Here is a 21,619-nt window from a genome sequence, read left to right as displayed (position 1 = left end):
CTTTCCTGGGTTACCAAGTAACTGGCTGTGACAATTACCAAACAGCTGTCCCAGGAATCTACATAGCCTTTAACCTCCGTCAGCTGAAAGATGGGCTGATGACAGCTAACAAACAATAGAAACACACCCTAATATTTTATTTAAGAGCTGAGGGAAGCCACAGCTGTATGGATCATTCAGCCAGCTGGATTTAACTGCTTCAAACTGCATGTCCTGTCTTCAAGAAACTGCTTTATAGCCACGCTGTGTGTTTAAAGATGCATTTGGGTCTTTGTCCTCCAAACTTTGTGTCAAATAATTGAATCCAAACTATCAAGATAGGTTTTGCTATTGTGCAGGAATGGTAAGCGGCTAATTATTAAGTGGGGATTTTATTTATGCAGCCAGTGATTTACAAAATTTTCTCATTAATTGTGTTCATCTTGGGTTTTTCTGAATGCAGCTGTTCCACTGATTATCAGTAAGAAGGAGAACATTAAATATCAAAGTAAAAAAGGAGTAATTTAAAATGAGGGGAAAAAGCATAATTAAGACTGGTAAAATAAAATTAAGGAAAAAAGAATACTGAGCTTAGATATTGAGAAGAGCTGCTTCATAATGAGGGGGATTATGTCTGGGTGTGGTTTCCCAAAGGAAACAAGGGAAACTACCATCAGCAGTGTGTGGAAGTAAGCTGGAAACAGTTTAAAACACTGGAAATGTTAGATGTACTAATGCAGGTGTCAGTCCTGAGCAGTGGCAAGTGCTTTCTTTTTCTCCATTTTTATTTTCTGTGATTTTATAGTGTTACAAATAGCAGTCAGCAAACTTGCAACAAATTGCAAATGCAACATTTTATGCTGGCGCTTTAGATGCCCTGAGCCTAGAGAGATTTATGGATATGCCTTCTTCTACAAGTTCTGAGTGGCTCCTTTTAGTTTAAAATAGAAACAGGAAAAAGGTTTTTGGAAGTTAAGGGCCCCGTTCGCATTTACAAATCCCAGGCATGCAAGCTGTGGCTGAAATGGCAGTGAGCTCAGTTTCTCCCTGCAGGCTTGGTGCAGGTATACAGGGGGAGAGCGTTTGGAAATCAGTTGTGTCTTGCTGCTGCTAGTCTAGCATATTCTTGTTGAGATATTATAAACTGCTCTGCTATACTCTTTCTTTTTTTTTTCTTTTTTCTTCTTTCTTTTTCCCCTGGCATGTTCCATACGCCACAATAGTAAGAACTGGCTCAGAAAATTCTTCACTAGATTTCCATTGGCAGCAAGTTCACAAAGGAAATTTTCCCCTGGCCATTTGTGGCCAGAAGCCTCCTCCCTGGCACTGGAGGATTCTTTAACTGACTGGTCAAATTAGACTAGATTTAATTTGGCTACTTCTGCTTTTTTAACATGATTTTTAAAGCAAAATTGATAACATTTACCCTTTCACTGCACACAACTGTAATAACTTTTCAGGTAGTCAGGCAATAGAGGAGTTTTTGGTTCCTGAAATAGGTTAAAAACCCCCATAGTTGTATCAGCATCATTTCTATTGATTAAGTGACATCTCTCATGGCGTGAGAGTGTTCCACTGCACATACAGACAGCTTTTCAGAGTGAGTCCATGCTGTCCTGCAAGAAGGAAATGTTGAGGACTGTGACACACCTGTGGGTACCAGTACACACCTGCTTCTGTTGAGCACAAGTGTGCAATGAGCTGTCAGCAATAACACTTTTTCCCTCAGAACTTAATTTAAACCTTTTTATTATCAGTTGATTGAAAGTGAGTGATGATGAATATGTGAATGCTTAGAAAATGAGCAAAGACGTTGGAAATATTTATTAAAAAAAAATTGAAGCAGTCTCTTGTTGATATTAATGACTTGTCATTGCCATCATTACCCTGTCTTTACATGTCTGCTGTGGACATTTGGCCAGGCTTGTAAGCTCTGTTAACTCAGATATCTGAGGGAAATGGCACCGTGCTTGTACGCAAATCAGTGCATCTTTGGGGAGAGCAGAACGGGACTCAAACTTGTCGCTGCCCAGAGTGTGGTTCCTTTGCTGCTTTCATGTATCCTTTGAGCTAAGCACCAAAGGTACTTTCACTCCTGAGCTGATTATTGGTTTATTTGGGTATGAAGGGAAGGGTAGGAGATCACAGCGACTGTCTTGCTTGCACCTTGTCCTGCTCATCATTTGTCTCCATGGGGGAATTTGATAGAGGAAGGCTTTGCTGGGACGTTCTTTCTGTCTCTTGATGACAGATGATGGTTGTCCTGTTTTCTGGCTGGTAGCTGGTTGGTTACGTTGACAGATGTTGCAATGATTCTTTTGGCAATATTCTGTTATGCTGACTGTTCAAACAGGAAATTCATCTTTTAGTATTTGCACATGTTAAATGTTTGTTTTAGTAGGAATCGGCTCTGACAGCAGGCTGGTCAAACAGTGTATTTTTGGAGCAGCAAACTCTGGAATTCTCAAGGTCCTCATCATCCTGTAGGTCTGCTGGTGCTTGGCTTGGAGCTCTGCTCCCTGAAATACCACAGGACTGACTTTTGAGGAGAGGAGACATGAGCTTTTGAGCTCCAGGTTGCTGCTGTTTAACTCTTTTGTTGATGGGTGCCTGTCTGTGCTTGATGGCACTCGGTTCAAATCATACTACTTTGGGAAACTTGGTAAGGTTTGCTGTATGACAGAATCTGCTGTCTTTGTTCTCCCTTTAGTTTCTGAAGATTTGGTTTACTGAGCTGGCCTCTTGTCTAACGTTAACACAAGTGAACAGGAAGGTGGCTGTGCCTTGTGCTGTACAGTAGAAAGTGAGGACATGCTCAGGAAGTATGGCAAGAAGTGCTTTCCTCCTAACAAAGACTAGCTGGAGAACATAATCTGAGGAAACTAAATTTCCATCTAAATCTCTGTTTGGTGATAATCCCATTTCAGGTGACTGCTTTTTGACCTTGGTAGGCAGCTTCTTTGAAGGACAGTCTGCAAATGCTGGTGTGATTTAATGCAATACACTTTGTTTCCTAAATTTTCGTCAAAGAAAATTCTGTGGACTATTTATTTGAGGGCTGAAAGTGGCTGTTTCTTGTATGTGGTGGCATTAGAGATACCCTGGCAAAGATCTGTTGTGTTGTCCTTCAGAAAAAGTTTATAAGGTGTCAGAAGTTACATTACTTACTTCTGTAAGTATGGTGTCTGTGCTGAAGGCAGGCACGTTGTGAGGAGTTGCTACATATGGACTTGTGGTGCATATGGTGGAGGAATGGTTTAATCTGGTCAAGACCTCTCCAGACCCCTTCACCGTCACTTAGTAGGTGAGAAACAAGTGGCTGCAAGTCACATGTGAAAGCTGCTTTGTGTCTTGCCAGCCTTTTGGAAATACTTCGGAGCTACAGCTATTTTGAGTAATGGAGCTTGGAAGTGGAAAAAGGCTTTGTGGCAAGCCTAGCATATGCATTTCTGAGAAATGCATTCGTTTCCTATAGGATTATTTTTGTGTCATTTGACAGGAAAAACTAATGTTGAGAACGTGCTCAGGTGAGTCAGATTACAACACACACGTGTATTTGCAATGTGTGTATTTGCACATAAATGTTATACAATTGCATGAATAACTGTGTGCATACATAACAAAAATGCTTTCTGATTTCTGCTTACAACGGTTTAGGTACAAAATACACACTACTCATTAATTTTATAGGAAAAACAGAAAAGTTCGTTAGCTAGCGAATCTTTGAAAATGTTACAAATGCAAGAAGGTAGAAGAATCCTTGAGAATCCAGTGCTGATTAGCATTGATGAAATGTAGGAAGTACAATGAAATACATCCTTCAAAAACTGACATTTGTGTATTCTGGCATTTGGAGTGATACTGTCAGTTGGGAACTTGCATTGGTTGTTCACCAATTAGTTGAATTTTGAACATACGTTGTTTCTGAAGATTTAGTGTCTTGCATGTTTTGACAGTTTTACTGATCACCAGGATTTTAGATGCTATCTTTCTAACTTGATTTATTATTTTTCCTCTCAAATGCACTCATTCTAATCTCTGAGTAACAACACTGGTTCTGGAAGGGGCACACTCTTTCCGAAAGAAACTCAGAGGTGTTTTCATATATGTTGGGTGAAAGAGCATTGCAGGAAAAGGCACTGTCTTTTAAGAAAGTTTGGTTTTAAGCACAAAATAATCAGGATTTGGATGTTATTAAAGTAACATTTTTGTGAAAAGGAACTGGATTTATAAAAATGAACCAACTCTTCAGCCAGAGCCATTATGAATTGCAAAAGCAGCTGGGAGATTTGGCCAGAAAATCAAGGTTGGGTTTTTTTAGTTCGTCAGAGTTTGTAAGATATTTGGAGGGACATAACATTTATTCCTTATTTCTCTGAGTTTCAGTCCAGGCCTTGGAAAAGCCCATCTGACAGTGAGTTTGTTTGTATATTTTACATTTTTTCCCTAAGTATGCTAGGCTCATTAGCAAGCCTTGGAAAAGGCATGCTTTGTTAAAGTTAATATGGAAAACAAGATACTAAGGGCTCAAATCTGTCTCCAGAATATAAATAAGCATAGCTTCCTTTGGACCAGATTTTGACCACAGTTATACTGGAACCCTTGTTTCAGGGAGAGTTACGAATGTGCATTTGCTAGGAAATGCTGCTCCTTCAACAAATTTCCTAACAGTGGTCGCTAAGTTTATGCCTACAGGATACACACATCTACATACAGAATGACTGCAGTGCATCCAAAATAGCTGCGAAGCACTGTATGGCATTAATAGGACATTGCTTATTGCTGGGTGGGAGATACTTGCCCAGCAGATATAGTGCAGGAGGAGTGTGGACATCAGGGCTGTCCCAAATCCTCTCCTATGCCAGGAGAAGGCCCGTGCTCCGTTTCCTTTCTGACCCATAGCGCTGGCCAGCAGCGAGCAGGCACAGGGAGTGAATAGTCAGCCGCTGGCTATGGGCTTGTTCCTCCCTGGAAAAGTTTCCTGTTCCTGTGGATCAAGGGAAAACAAATCATTTTTCCTTGCTTTACATGGAGCAGTTCCTTTGGTTGTGGTTTCGCCTCTAGCAGCATAGAGTACACTACCGCTACACATAACAAAGACGTGGCAATGACAGCTTAACACTGACCGGACTATTTTACTTCATCCAATAACCAGTATGTGACACAGTATAAATACTACAGGGTCCCCTCTAGTGTGGTGATCAAAGAAGACACTGCTCAAAATTATGCTTCGAAGACTTAAATGAAATAAGAGAATGATGTCTGTGACGTTGGATGAAGCAGTCACCTTCAGCTGAGCATCTTCATTTTTATGATAAATTTTTAATTAAAAGATTGGATTTGAGAAGTTTGTATGTATTAAACATCTGTGTAAGCACCGCTTAACCAGTTGGCACAAGGTGGATGTATCCTCATTAGTCAGAATTTATACTTCCCTGTTAAGCCAAAGTCATGCCTATTCACTATCATTATACTAAACTGGGTCCTTTGGTGATCTCCTAATTCCAAAAGTACAATGGCCAAATAAGCCTTGATGAAAATGGTCCCTGTTTTTAAGCCAAGCACATGGTAACACTAGAGAATATAAAGAGAATGGAGCTGCAATGATACTGGAGAGCTTGGGATATCCTGAATTGCTGCTTGAGAAAAATACAGTTTCTTGAGACAGGGTGTAAAATTTTTCATTTGAAACATGTTCTGGTGCTCAAGTCTCCTCAAACTATGACATTTACTTGTTTTTTGAACTAATAACCAGAATAGTACTTACATGAATCTGAGCATGACACCAGGTGGCACCTTTTTTGGTTGCTGAAATATTTAAGGCTGCTGCGGTACCATGTGGCAAACTCTGTGAAATAATTTTGATTATACACTGTTGTGACTGCAAGTAGTTTTTACTGTAATCTATCTGTGGTAGCAGAAACATCTTCATCTTTACAGAATGTTTATTTTTGTAGGGTTCATCAGCTTTCTTTCTTACTCTTTATCTGAAATCACCTTTTGTAGCATCATTTAGTTGCACTGGAGATAACAATATTCTATTTATGATATTAAAGGACAGCTAGATGAATGCTAAAAACTCTCAGGTAATCTGCTTTTGTGCATGTGTGTAGCAATTTTACCTGGTGGAAAATAATGCCTTTTTATATTCTTCATAATCTCCTTTTTGTGCAGCAAAACTACATTTAGCTCAGTATAGCTATGTAGCTACTTCTTAACCTTCATGAGCATATGCATTTTATTATAATTTTCACTTACGAGATTAAATGTTACGTCCTGCATATTGCAGCAGTGCACAGTTGTGTCATTTGGTGGTATTTACTAGAAGAGCAATCCTCTTCCAACTGGAGGAAGTTGGTACGAGAAAAATATTTCCATGTATGCACATACTTGCCGAGCAGCTCTGAAGTTGCAGAAGAGTAAGTCTTTTAACGGTGCAATTTAACGAACTAGTAGGAGGACTCCCTGGAGCTCTGGGACCAGCAGAATTTGTCTTCCACTTTCCTCTCATATCCTCTTTGGCTGGAGCTAAAGCGAAGTGGACTGTTTTAAGAGTATAAGGAGTATATGCTGTTAAGAGTGCAGATAGTAGAAGGAACAGTCTGCCTAAGTATCTGCTCAAACATTTTGGGAACCCTCTGTGTATTTGATTAAACTTTTCAGTAGTCAGCAAAGCTCGTCATGAATGCACGTGCAGCAAATCATTCATTACTTCTGGGCTTCGCAGTCTCAGAGAACAGCCTGCCTCACGGTATTTGTATGCAGTACTACATCTTAACTTGGATAACTCTAACCCAACATTTCTGGAATAAGCAAGTTTCTGAGTTAACTGTCAGTTCTGTCTTCAGCTATCTGCCTGTGACTTACGCAGTTCCTAGCCTTCACTGAGGCACAGGTGTCTACTTTTATATCATCTGTATCAGATAATGAAGTGTCATTCTTCCTATTTTTTAACTGGGGAATTGGGATTCAGGGAAATTGCACAACTCTCCAAAGAGGAAGAGGTGATTTTTTCCCAGTCTGTATCTTCAGTCACGGAGACCAGTTATCTTCCTCATTTCATTTGCTCCAAGAAGGTTTTAAAACTCTTTTTATAATAGCAATGTACTTCCTTATGCTTACTAGAGGCTAAACAGTTTTATTCTGACTTAATATTTGTCTGAAGATGTTTTGTTGTTTCCTTGAATATTTTAGCCAGTCAGATAAAGTAGAAGGGTGGACTGGAAACTCCGGTTAAAAATCAATAATTACAGTTGTTGCTGTTCCTTCTACAGAAGTCCTGAAAAGATCTCTCCCATAATTACCTCATAACTAATTTGTCTCGTTCCTTTGCAGAAAGCAGTACACAGTAATTACTTCTTAAATGCTCTGATTGCTTCTCGAATCCATATTTAATGAATATGGAGTGGTGAAAGATTATCAGCAGACATGAAAGGCAGTATTGCCTGTATGCAGGCTTAATTTGGTTGGTATCTGGGCAATGGCAGTGCTCTGCAGCAACAGTGTGGGAGAGGGAGCTATATGGTGGCACCAAAGACCAGAAAAAGGGTAGAGGACTGACGGCCAGAGAATTAAACCCCGTGTATTATGTGGCAGTAGCATGCTGAGGTGAGGCTCTGAAGGAAGTCATACTCCAAGTGCTGCCTCAAGAAGCAGAGGTAGAAGACGTGCGTTGGCCTGTGTAGGGTGTCCTACTGCAGAGATGTTGGAGGATGAGTGAAACCCATAGCACTGGCTGTAAGCTGAGCAAGACCAGCTCAAGTGAACATCAGCGGCATGTAACCAGTCCTGCTGCATCAGGAACACTCTGGAGGATGGCACTGAGATCCTCCATTCATTTCTCATGTCATTGGGGTCCGCTGGAGAGACCTCTCGTGGAAACCTTTAGGTGCATTTCCTGACTTTGCTCATTAATGATACACTAGGTTTATTTTCTTCTTTGTCTTGTATCACTAATCAAGAAGTAATTGAATTAGCTGAAAAGAAGGATAAGATAAATTACTAAGAAGAATTAACTGTGTGCACCTGAGGTCAGAAGGCTTCTAGAATATTCAAGGTGGGAATTGGCTGGACTATAAATGAGATTAGGCAGGAGGATACCAAGCTCTCTGGAGAACTGAGATGCAGAAATTCATATTACAAACTAGCCATGAAAATCTAGAGGTATCTGAAAGTTTTGGGGTAATTCCTTTCTGTTTTAAGATGGGAGAGCAAAGGATTGTGCTTACATTCTTTCCAACTGCTGTATTTGATGGAGGGAATTTCCCTGAAATTTAACTTTTCGTCCTTGTGTCAACAGGCTTTGCCAGAAAGATATTTTTCCTTCTGTATTAATATTAAGGTAGTAAATTGTCTGTCCCTGTGTTCACTTGCTAACCTTCCTTTTTTTTTTCCCCTGGTTGCTCTGTAATTTAAGTTCATCTTTCATGAAAACCATATGTTGGATTAAAGACAGGGTATTATTTTCATGCATTGTAATATACTCTATTACCTCCTCCATTATAGCGCCATGAAAAAGTAATTATTATTCCATGTGTCACTGTGAATACATTTAAGATTCTTTAGGTCTTCTCTACCAAGAGTTGATTCCTGATTCGCTGCTCTCATTCTTTTTTATGTCAGAATTAGCCAAGTGTAAACGTCTTAATTTTATAAAAGACTTTTAAAAATATGAGAAATGCATATTAAAAAATAATTAGAAAAAGAACTAGATTACAATTCAGGAAAATATTAAGCTAATGACAGTAACTTATTTTATACATTAAGAAACCCCTAAATAAATGTAATTAGGTAGCAATATAAAGAAAAGAAATTCCAGTCTTAAACACTAATGCCTTAAAGCAGACAAAAGAAGCAGTATATACAATTGCATTTGCTTTGACAATTGTATTTGCTCTTTTGAACAAAGGTTGAAACTAGGTGGCTTTTAAGAGTTTATGAATTTATGTTTTTGCAGCAAGTTTAAACTGATTATACTAACTCCATAGAAAGAGACTTCATTCAATAAGTTTACTTTATTGTTAATATTCTATTCCCACCAAACCTCAGCTGTAGCTGTATTAAATAAAAATACAGAAAATGGTATAGTAACCTCACCATCTGCTGTACAGCTTTGGGTTTTGTTCTGAAGTTCGAGTTGAAATACATTACTTGAAATCGTGGGTTAAGTCGCTGAAATTAGATGGGACCCCTGCAGTCTAATCCATAGGAACCGGCCAATTCTTTTGAGTTTTCTGTGTTTGATTAGTTGTACTGTAATTAAAGAAATTACCAATAGTTTTCTGTCTGAGAGTGATTAACCCACCAAGTGCTCATACCTATATTCTCTAAGCATCTTCAAATAATATAAGGCTTCATTTATGTTCCTTAATAAGGAAACAAATGAAAATGGTCTACAGCCTTAATACTCTGGCTTGTGTGTTACAAGCTGTTCTTTCTTGTTCCTTGGTGATGTCTGTTCAATTGTTTCTGATTATGCTGCATTTTAATTAAAGAACTAAAATGCTATTTCTATAAATGGAACATGCTTCTCGGTACAGCCATTGACCATGGAGAGAAAGAAATCAGATAATGATGACAGCCACCTAAGCAAACAGAATCCGGCACGTTGACCCTGCACACTCATGGAGATGTGGATATGATTGTTTGAATTATGGCTGAATTTCTCTTGGGCTCTCCAGAATCAGACTTTTCATTCACTGAGGTACAAAAAGGAACAAAACCTAAAAAAAAAAAAAAGCCTCTCTAAATTCTGACTTGTTGATGATGATGATTTTTGCTATTAAAAAAATGCAGATAGAATTATTTTGTTAGATTTGCAAACTGAAAGAGCAGCAAAATGCAAATTCATCCATATGTGGGTTCTCATTGGAAGGAGGAAATTCATAGGCTGTCCCCCCAAAAGAATAAAAATTTTATGCCTACTGCAAAATTCTTCCTGTGCAGGGGTCTCATCGCCGTGGATTCAGTGGGGAGAGTCCTCGTGAGTTTAGTGGCACTGAGCTGGACTGCCGTGCCTGGATTAGGAGGTACAGATACTAACCTCTGGCCATTTGCTGCTGCTTGCTGGGGTCACACAGAACCCTGTGCTGTGGGCGCAGCACGTTCCTGCTGTGCTGGGACACGCTCAGCCTCTTTGCACTGTGCTACCTACCAGGTGCCAGAGTTCAGCCACAAAATTTATTTTGCCTTCCCGCTCCCCCTGGACTCTTAACTTCTCTGCAAGTTCTTTCCAACCATGAGCAGTGGAAGGGATCAGGAGAAAAAAACCAAGGGAGTTTTCCCTCTGAGAGCGGTGCAGCATCTGGTGGGATAATGCACAGAGTGCAGCTGCAGCACCGCTTGGTCCCTGCCGAGTGCCGGCTTTCACCAGCAGCCTGCTCCCTGCTGAGATAACACAACAGTAACGTCGCGACACATTGTATTAAAAATAATCTGATTTGCTCCAGAACAGGGCAGAGAAGGGCTCATGGAAAGGGGCAAATGAGGGAGGACCGATAAGGTGGTTTCGTCTCATTTGTCAAATATGGTCTGAGAATATTCCTGCGTGTGTTTTCACAGTAAATGAATTTCTGCGTAGGCCTAGATCTTGAGCTGTGCCCTGCACATTAGTGAGGGAGACAGATCTCTCCTGTGACATTCCTACAGTCTATCGTTTAACTGTTTCTACCCATAAAATGAGGATAAAAGCAAAAGAACCTTTTATAACATGCAAATTAATACAAATTGCTTAACATAAGTAGCATGGTATGTCACATGTCTATATATAAAGGAGAGATGACATACAAAATTTCATGAGTGTCTGAAGTGTTCTGCGCTATTTTGGATGAGACCACCAAGTAAAATCCGCTGTACAAAATTCCTAAATAAAAAATTCTGTAATTGGAATTTTTCCTTTTGGTAGACTGTAAATTGTATTGTTCTCACAGAAGCTTTTCAGTGTTTCTTAAAAATGATTATTCTCGTGGGATCTTTATTGAGCTTAAAAATCACTCAAATGTTCAGCCACCTTTTTAAAAAGAAAAAAAAAAACACAAAAAATAACAAACACCACAATTAACAAAGCAAGATTTAAAAGTCAGTACCAAACTGAGTGCATATAATTAGGTTCTATAGATCTGTAATAAAACTGACATGAAAAAAATGTGTATTAAATATGGATACTGAACCTGTATCAGCATTGCTATTGATGTGTCAACTGGATATTGCAAGAGAGAAACTGCAGAAGTGAAAGCTTTGAAGAGAACCATTTGCTGAGCCAAGGTATTTCATCTGCAGTGTTTCACAGCACAAAAAGGTCTGTGTAGACTAGTTTATTCTGAGAGAAGTAGGACTATAAATGCTATGGGAGGTTTTGATGTACTTTTAATATTAAGGAGGAGCCCATAGATGAACCAGGTCCTGGTTCACCTGTGCTGGGAGCCTAGGCACAAATCCCAAACCTATTTTAACCAACTGATGCATCCCCTTGATATTCATGGACTTCAAATGGAGCTCATAGGTCCCAAGGAAGTGGCGTTTGGAAAAGCTAAGACTTCAGGAAAAAGACAGTAAAAATGGAAACTGTTTAAAAATGGAAATAGGTTGCTTGCGTCTTGCTGTTGGCATGATTGCTGTAGTAGGTAACAGGGAGAAAAGCAATGGGGGTAAATGAATGCTTGTGTACCAATTCTAGAAAGTTTTTCAGAAATAAATGAGTGGCTTATAAATACGTTTGGATTACATCTACTATTAGCTACTAAAATAGGTATTAAAATAGTTGCTGAGGCATTTGCAGGAGCTTTTATATTTGATCTCAGAATTATATTTATTATATTTTTATATTTGATCTCAGAAGTTTTCAATGCACAAACCCTATTCTGTCTCACCAAAAAAAAAAAAATTGCTAAGAAAATCATCCATCTGTGGACAGCATCAGCATTTTCTTGGGACTTAATGTATCACGCTGTCCTCACTTCCATAGCTCCTCCACAACCATTTGCTGCAATGCATTTTAGTCGTGTGCATCAAAATTTGTGTTAGTCTGTAATATGATATATAGTAATGGGCTTTTACAGTAAATAGAATTTATGGCTTCATTTACTGTGGCATGGAAATTAAAGTTCTGTGTAGTTTCATACAGAAAAAGCTGCTTACACAGCATTTGTCATTGGGTGTTGATTGTTCTCAGGCTGTAGAAATAAGTAAGAGGTTAGCAAATAAGTCAAGTAAATTTGTGTGGGAAGTATTACTATATCATGCAAGATAGCACATTATGTATCTCCCCTTAGTATTACAATAATTGAAGGTTTGATAGAATTCAAGAACTGGTGGGGTCCTGTAAGGCGGTCATAGGCATTTTTTATTTGCTATGGTTTTGAGCAACTTGTATTGGCTGAGAAGTGAATAGAACAGAGATACTATGGAAATAACATGAATTTCCGTGGGCTCTGAAGTCATGGGGGTGTCAAAACTGGAAATGCAATGGTCTGACTTGCACCACTGAGCGTCTTCTATGACCACCTGATGGCACCTAACGCCCCCAAGTGCTGGAGAGTGAAAAAATGAAAACAAAAATCAGGGGTAGAGGGAAGTTGCTTGCTGGATCTTAGGTGACCCTCAGAAAAGCTGCAGTTGAGTGCTTCTGGCAAAACCTCCCAGTTCATAGGAAGATAGTCAAGGCAGAAGACACTCATGATTGAACAGGGAGTAGAGTCTGAAGTCTAGAAAGATTGATGGCTTGTCCTGTCTCACACAAAACTGTAGCAAAATGGGAAATGAGGGAAGATCCCCTGCCTGCAAAACAGACTTCTCATCCCCTTGTTTTCTCTGTTTCAACTGTTTTGATTGTAAATTCTCAGGAGGCAGAAGCTGTCTCTTACCATAAGTTACACAGCACTTAGAACAGCGTGTCTTCATCATGGCTGGTACTTCTAGGAATTATATTTTTTTCCAAGTGAATACACATCACGGAGAAATAATACTACTCATCCTTACTGAATGTCCTTTCCAACATCACAAGGACTAAATGGAAATAGAGAATAAAGCTACTTTTCTGGTTCTAAAAATAATTCTTCTGGGTCATGTGGAAAATTATTGTGGAGGTTATTTGTGGGAGTTCAAATGTTCAGTTGTTCTGCTTTACTTTTTCTAGGAATTACTGCATGGCTGAGTGTCAGCCTCTGAAATTCTCAAAAAGCTCATGAAAAGAACTGCTGTGTTTCCTTTGGAAAAACTGGATGGCAGCGTAAAGAGAGAAAAAAAGTGTCAGAATGTGTTACAGCTTTACAGGGATTTGGAAATATAATAGAGAGTTTAGGATGTACCTATTGGTGTCACAACTCAAACTGGACAAAGAATTCATTTGGGGATAGATTTTATTATTCTTAATGTGTTATGACCCACCATGAGGACAGAAGTACTGCTCAGCAATGGAAACGTGTCAGTGGAAAATCATGAGGTTTTCCTTGAGAAACAATGAAATTCCTCAAAGGTTAGTAGTGTGCAATAAAGAAGGTTGATGAGATGACTGTTTGGATCATCTTCAAAGTTGAGGAAAGACTATTTGATGTGCTTAGCCAAGGGGGCACAGCCATGAGTGAGTGTTTGTATGGGCCCTGGTGACAATAGTAACCTGTAAAGTTTGACCGAAAAAAAGATGGCTTTCCTGAAAGCCGCTGGCAAAGTCAGGATGCTGAAATAGCAAGACTGCTGACCAGCAATTCCTGTGCTCTTAACTGTTTGCCAAAATCTAATTTTTTTTTTTTTTATAGTCAAAGGCTGAAAATAGGAAAAAATAAAAGAAAACAGTGCTGGCCCAGTGTAGAGCAAGTCGTTTCCTGATCCTAAATCAGTTGTCAAACCACAGGTCATCAGCACTGCAGTTTGCAATTCTTTCTCTTGAATAAAAGGAAGTCGGAACTGATTAAACAACAGATAGGTTACTTCTAAGTACACCCAGACTTTTAAAGGCTATTTTGCTCTTTTTAGCTTGTATGCCAGTGTATGTGTTTATTAAAAATAAAAAATCAAGACAGAAGCTTCCATCCCTTTGCCCTCTTTAAATCTTTTTTCAGCACAAAATGTCTTTTTGAGTCAGAGGAAGTAGTTATATCATATATGGGAATTTCTGTGTCCCGGTAACAAGAAAGGGAGATGTGGGGAGGGCAAACTTGGGAAGAAAGCGAATGGTGGGAAGCTATACAGGCATTTTTTTATTTTCTCCAGCTCCATCCTGTCTGTTGTGAGTGTCACATGTTAATAGAAGTAGGGCAAAAATAATGGTTTTGTAGCCTGTACATTGCATTATTTGTAATCTGTATGCACTGGAGAGAAAACTCTGATGCTCATGTAAAACATCTTTATGTCAAATAAAGGAAGAAATCACCTCACTTGTCAATGCTCATCTTGTTTCAAGAACTAACATTTTATTTCATGTACTCTTGCCGTGTGGTATGCAAGGATGAGGGCGGAGGACACCACAGCACTGCTTATTTGTAGAAGAATCTGTTGTACAAAAATTGGAGGGATCTTAGCTTGAAATTTTAAAACCTATTTCTTGATGTCTGTAAACTTCATGAGCACACCATTAACATTTCTCCCTCTCCTCTACATGTCAGCAGACTGAGAAGATGCTGAAATATGAGCTGGTTGTCACCTTCTTGAGAAAAATAGAGGCACAGCCAGCCACTAACAAACACAGAAATCTGAACAACTGAAAAACTGTGTCTTCTGCCTTAATTAACTTACTTGGCTCTAATTTGTAGTCTGCCGTAATACATGTTTAGCAACAAGGTTCGCAGAGCTGAAGAACGTTCGCACTATGAAACATAACTGTCTAACATGATATCAAAACCTGATAATAAATTCAACAGCCTGGGAGGCAGGGGTCTGGGTCAGAGGAAAGATGACTTAGAACTAAGCAGAACTAAATACTGAAGGGATTTTGGCATAGTAAAACTGCTGTAGGCAGGAGAAAATTAGGACTTTACCAAAGAAATACAGGGAAAAGAAAGTTTTACTACTGGCTTTTAATCTTCTTGGCTTCTCAAGTATATATAGGGAACAGAGAATAATTACTGAATAATTTGTAGTGAGAATTGGCTGTGTTCTGTCACGTTAGATATATGTGCGGCATTTGCTTCAGTATCTTCAGCCAAAACTTCCCTTTGTGCTGCTGCTGTTCAGGATGCTAAGTCCCGGGTGACTGCTGTTCATCATTCCATGCATGGTCGTTTGTAAATGCTGTTCTCTGAATTAGACCCAGTCCTGCTAGAGTAGCTCTGGAAACTCAGGCAACCTTGCATACGAGCTCATCGGGGCCTTGGGCTGGATGCTGGAAATTCTCATTTCCATGAGCAGTTTAAATCCTGTGGAAAACTCCCACTGACTTTGCAGGGATTATCCATTAGCGGAAAGTTATTTTGAGGGAGGTGCATTCCTTTGTAAAACGGCTGGCAAGAAGTCTGGGCAACACTTAGGTCTCAGTTCTGGCCGTATATTTTTGTTGGTCTGAATTTGTCCTGTGCATCGCACAGTGGGAATGTACTCCATGACTAGAGCTTGCACTTTCCATTTTAGTCTAATAAAAAGTAATAATAAAAAAATAAAACAAGGCTTGAGTGCATAAGTGTTTTCAGATATTGGACCCCTTGGGCTATATCATGTTTGTGTCTTTGAACAACTCTCTGTGGAGATCAGAGTGCAATTCTGCTTGAAAAGCGTAGACCCAGCATGACCTATCTTTTTTCAGGGCCTTTGGACTCCCAAGTGAGGAAAGTTGCATTGTAAATGGAAAATAAAAATAGGTACAATGTTTTTAATTAATTTTCTGAACATTGTTATTAGTTATACTCTTTTAATATGTTAATACCTTATATTTCTATTTATAGTTGTTTTATGATCTCATTCATCTATGTATTTTCAAAAATATTCCAATATTGAATTGGAAGGTAAAGGAGAAAAGTCCCCATGCGAGCTTGTTTAAAGAACATGTTACCTGCTGTCTGGTCAACATATTTTCTGCGATGCTTCAAGACAGAGAACCCTGTGCTGCATTTACATTTAAGAGTTTGCTAGTAAAAATACAGTTCTTCCTGAGGTTATTTAAAATGAGGACCTACATTCCTCACATCCTATGTTGTCTGAAATACAAAATCCCATCCTATATAGCTATGCCAGAAAATGTTAGCAGATAAAGTGCAGAGCAGGTCACGGTATTTCTAATTCAGATTAATGACCCCATTCAGCTTGTCTCCTTAGCAGGAAATTAGAAAGTGCTAGGAAGGAGAAAATAGTGATTCATAATGCGTGAATCCCTGTATTGGCAGTTGCACTCATTAAAAGCTAAGATATTGTTTTGATATAAAATAATTGAGTCTGACTTATTTATGGGATATGGCTCTCGGCTCATACCGATTCCTTGTGAAGACTGCTGGCTCAATGCCCAGATGGAGGAAGAAGAGGTGAGTGACGGCTGTCAGCAATCCCTGGCCAGGCTAAGTGCACAACTGTCTTCTACTGCAGAAATGACCACAGCTGCTCTTCTCAAAGAACTGAAAAGAGTAAACACCTTCAAGAAGGTTTTGAGCAGCCAAGGAGAAAGCAATGAGAAACCATCTAGGAAAGCAGCTAATGTTTCTTCTATAATTTTATATGTGCAGTTATGTTTAAGTGCAGGGGTTGTAGCTTGAGGATTGCAGAAGAATATGTCAGCAGTCAGCATGGCTCCTGGACATGCTGGACTAGATTTTGTCTGCAGCGGCTGAGTATAAAAGAGGTCTTATGTTCTTTGCACCTCTGTCAGGCAGAGTCCAGCATACAGCTACACACTCGGCTTCACTCACCAGCCACAGTCTTCCCTTCATAAGGGGGAGCCAGCCTTCCTCCCAAGTCCCTGCTCATGCAAAATGCATTTCTGTGCAAAAGAAAGTAGAATTTTTGCCTGGAGAAGCTGTCCCAGTTCAAGAGCATTTAAGTCCAAGCTAGTATGGAAGTGTGGATGCATCTTCAGAGGGTAATATTCATGCATGTCGCTTGGGCATGGAGTAGGAAGAAGCTCTGTGTGGGGCAGTTCACAGGATTTGCAGCTCCTTCGTTCTCCCACTCTTCTCTAATCTGTGTGGAGGGCAGTATGACTTGATTTTTTGTTGAACTGTATAATCTCTCCCCCTGCAGTGAAAGCTTTGCTGTTGGGCTGGAAAGACAGCAGAGCTTTTCTGCTCGGTAGGTGAGGTTCTCACCGGTCACAAGAAATGCTTAAATGATCCTGAGAAGGAAGGACCAAACCTTCTGGTCTCTGGGGGAGTGCTGTAGCATCCTGATATTAGGGGTTTTGATTCCTGCATTTGAGTTCTTTTCCCTGTCCAGGGGCATAGCACCAATTTCTGGCAGATACCGATTTGAAAGATGGCAAAAAGAAGAAACGATGTAGCAACGTCTCTGATGTGCTAGGCAAATCCTTAACCAGCAGGCTGTTCATAGAGTGGCACTACCTTCAGCCATGGCCTAAAGAAAAGGGACTACCAGTACTGTCACTTTGTGAGAGGCTCAGGTCCATTTGTGCCTGTTAGTTTGGAAATGTGCAGTGGACCGAGACCCAATATGCAGAAAAAGACTTTTGGATCAAAGGGGACCAGAGGGTATGAAATGTTAGTCTATAGGAGGCTAGGCTTGTGAGAGGCTAGGGTGCATATGATCTTGGTTTTTCAGATTTTCAGCACTGGCATTGGTAGTCTACATTCTGCTGAAATCCTGTGTTAGGTGTCTTTTTTTATTCTGGGTTTGGCTTGTAATCTTTACAAACTGTAGTTACTAGATATTAAAAGGTGGCACCATGCACAGCTTAGTGTTGTCCTGATTGAAACACTGAGGTCAAAGGCCAGCAGAAGTCAAAGGTCCCTGCAAACTAACCATATGCATGGGCTCGCTGAGCTCTTCTCCCTCTGTGTCATGAAGACAAATGGCATTTTTTAAAATTCTCCCAATGAACTAGCATTCATTTTCTGGCGTCTCTTCCTTCTTTATTGCTTCCTAATGACCTTCATTCCCATCACCTCTAGCCTTCTGCTTTCCAACCTGCATTTACAACCATGCATAGAAGAGAAGCAAATTGAACAAATTAATTAAGTTGGCCTGTCTAATGAAATGGGCTTTGGTGACTTCTGGGGTTTTGCCTCTTGCTTTACAGAAATCTTCTATAAACCTTTGATGGCCACAATTGCGGGGCTTTTTCTGTCAGTAGGGTTGGCAAGAACACCAAATTTTCTTTGTGTGGTGTCTCAGATTTAACTGAGAACATTTAATTCTCTGTCTATATTTATATTTATATATATATTACATACATGTGTGTATTTTTAATCTTTGTGTATTTATGGTGGTCGTTTTACTTGCTTGTTTATTTTTTTAGCAATGGAATTTTCATGAAAGTGCTTTTCAGGAGCTATTTGGAATAACAACTGTTACTTAGGGGGGGTGATCTGTCCTATTGCAGTCCACAAAACTTCCTCTCAACCCTGGACTGGTTGGGGTGTATTTTCTCTCCTGTTCTTCCCATGCTGCTTTGTTTGCTCTCAGACCGGTCAACTGATTCAAAATCAAGTGTTAGCTAGATTATTTTTTTTTAAACCTGTTAAAAGCTTGTGTGTGAGCTGACACCTAACATTGCCTCCTGAAATGTTCTCATTGAAATCTGCACCCAGATATAGCTGTGCTTATACTGCTTTTTTTTTTCCCCAACAGTATCCCTTCTTTGCACTGGAGGAAGGCCGCTGTCTTAAACTGTAAAATTCTGCTAATTGCAAGGAATTGTGGATAAACTGAGGATCTGGCTGCACACATGTTTTTGTTGCTCATTATCCTGCTTTCCTCTTGGCTTCGGGTGAGGATCTTGACCTTTGTGCTGCAGGCTGCCTAGGTATAAAATGCATGCAGCATCTCCATGTGCAAATTCATTATTATCTTTACATGGCTTTGAGAGATTCTGTACAAGTGTGAAGGAGCATGGTGAAACTGCTATACTTGCAAAGGTTAAGTGTGAATCTAAGAAAGGACTTTTCCACTTTTGACCACTGACTAGTATCAGCTGTTGTCTGTAAACACCCGCTGCATATGAAGCAGTTGGTGCGATGAAGCTGTTCTTTCATATGATATCAGGTGTTATCATCAGGCAATCCAAGCTTACCCCTGGAGAAGACAAATAATGACAGCCACATTTCTGTTTTGTATCAGTAATACTTTTTATTCCTCCTAACATGTGCCCTTTGCTGCATATCATTGCAGGGGTTTAATTCTGATTATAGATGACTAGGACTAATAGCCTCCACCTGATTTTTACAAGATAGCTATTTAATCCAGAATTTCTAAGTGCTGTTTCCTAACACAGTACTACTATTACCAGATGAAAGTGCTATGGATTTTTTCCAAGGAATATGTGAATAATTTTAAATTCCTCAGCTGAAACTGCTTTTACTGAACCTTTTCCCCTTCCTGTCTGCACTGTGTTTTCACTTTGAATTAATAAATACATACAGTCTTTTGGTATCTAGGTAGTTACCTTGACCATTTTCTTCCCTTTTATTCCACAGCTCATCACTTCATTATACCTGAAGAGCAGTGATGATCCTGTGAAGTGAAGGTCATATAAAACACTGTTCTGGTATGAAATAGTACCTGAAACTTCAATAGTGGTTAATGGAATATCTAAAATGTCATATGTTGAAATGTCAGTGGGAATCTGAATCTGATTCAGCTTTCAGTGTTGGTACTCTTTTAACTTTAGTAGTATTATTGCACAATGAGAAATACCAATTTTAAATTCATCCTCCTGCACCTTTTAATTCACTGCACATAAGTGTGTCCAATATGAACAGTACAAGATTTTGTTCCTGCTTCTTCCATCACACAGTTTATCATGCAGTATTTTCCCATTCTGCAACTAAATGTGTGGAGATGGATGAAAAATACGGAAATATGAATTATTTTACGCACTTGCTACAGTATAGTCCAGATGATGGGTTTATTTCAGTCCCTGGATGTGAAATTGATAGTACAGTCTCAGAAGGAACGAAGGTGATCCAGAATAAAGCAAAAGCCAGCAACTGGGAATTGATACTGAGAAAAAGATGTTCTCAAAAATTTTCAGCTACATCCTCTTTCTTTCTTGTGGGTTTTTTATATGCTCTTGCTGCCTTTATGTGTTCCTACTACCCCAATGATTGAAAGGCCATAAATGGCTCTCTGTGGGACACCTAAAATGCCAGAAGGTGCTGCTGAAGACGTAGGCTGGGTCTGTGTTGCTAACAGTGTTAGCTCTTGGGAGTCGGACTTGCTACTTGAAAAGCTGTGTATTGGTGGCATTTTTATTTGTATTTTTTCCTTTTAGTTTGAGATATCAGAAGTATATTATCTATGTTGAGAAGAGTGGCACAGGTGACCTAACCTCTAGGTGAGGTTTTGGACAGTTTCAGGTTCTGCGTTCAGGTTCACTGGCTCCAGCTTTCGTAGTTGAAGGACCCTCTTCCTGGCTGGAACTTCCTGCTGTCAAGGCAGTAAGAATTCAGCTTATTTTAGAGGTCCAAAGTTTGTTGTTGACAATGAGGATCTGCATGCCTCAGATTGTTGCAGTCCTGACAGAGGAGCTGTCACTACAGAGATGGAGGGCTAAATTGGATGGCTTCTACTTGTACAGTTTACTTACAGAACCAGAACATAGAATACACTTTAAAATGACCATGTTGGCTTATGGGGTTTTTTTTCTTTAATGCCCCCACACCATTTTATGTAAGCTAGAGTTCTTACAAATATTTCACTGCTTTGAAATGGGCCAGAAGCTTGTGTAAGACTTTGAGAGAGCTGTTGCCATTTGTGCTTAAGGGAGGTCTGGCTTGAAATTTTGCCAGCAAGAAGGAACAGCACAGCTGTATCGGTGCAAGCCCGCTCACGCTGCCTCACCAGTGCACCTCCGCTCCACCGCATGGGCATTGCTGTTGGGAATTCTACGGACAATTTTCATGTGAACTCAAAAACTGGCAGTAGGACTTAATATAGGAAGTGCCTCCTGAGATCAAGGCTACCTCATAAGAGGAATAAAGGTGAAATAACTTGTTTAAAGCTGCGCCGCAGGAGTAATGGGCCTGGGAATTACCCCAGGCCAGTGTCTTAATTGCTGAATGATTCAGCCTTGTGATGCCATTTCTTCCCAATGCCTTCCAGTCTAGAAACGAGGGTACTAGACTGCACAAAGAGGCATAAATTCAACAAAACCTAGATTTTGTTGCCACATACCTGTCATGCCTTAGGAGAAGCAGTTCCCTTGCTTGTGCCTTGGAATGCCTTGGGGAGGGACTTTCTAGGTAATGTTATAGTTCTATAGGGAATAATCCAATTCTTTTAGTCTGAAAGATCTCTTGAGGTAGTTAGGAAGAAGCCAAATAAGGAGGGAAACAAAACGAGATGTGCACAGAAACACAAATAGCATATTTTCTTTGTCAGTTTTCTTCAGAAAAAGAAATCCTGACAACTATACGCTCTACATGTTTGACGTTAATTCACTTTATGGGAGTTGGCACTGCAGAGAATATATATTTATAGGAATGTATTCACACGACTTCTGCTTCACACAGACTACTGATTTAGATGTCTAATTTAGGAGCACAGGCGCTCT

The 21,619-nt window shown here is 39.7% G+C and overlaps 1 protein-coding gene across 1 annotated transcript in view; it reads left to right on the top strand.

Moving 5' to 3' along the window:
- Positions 1-13,211, top strand: part of LOC115344221 (translation initiation factor IF-2-like) — a 79,640-nt gene extending 66,429 nt beyond the window's left edge. Inside the window, exon 7 of the mRNA XM_041125035.1 lies at positions 13,112-13,211. The gene's annotated coding sequence lies outside the window, so the exon portion shown is untranslated. The remainder of the gene's footprint in view (positions 1-13,111) is intronic.
- The last annotated feature ends 8,408 nt before the right edge of the window (positions 13,212-21,619 follow it).

This window comes from Aquila chrysaetos, chromosome 8, assembly GCF_900496995.4.
Source record: "Aquila chrysaetos chrysaetos chromosome 8, bAquChr1.4, whole genome shotgun sequence".
Lineage (NCBI taxonomy): Eukaryota > Metazoa > Chordata > Aves > Accipitriformes > Accipitridae > Aquila > Aquila chrysaetos.
This window is presented reverse-complemented; position numbering and strand designations above follow the sequence as displayed.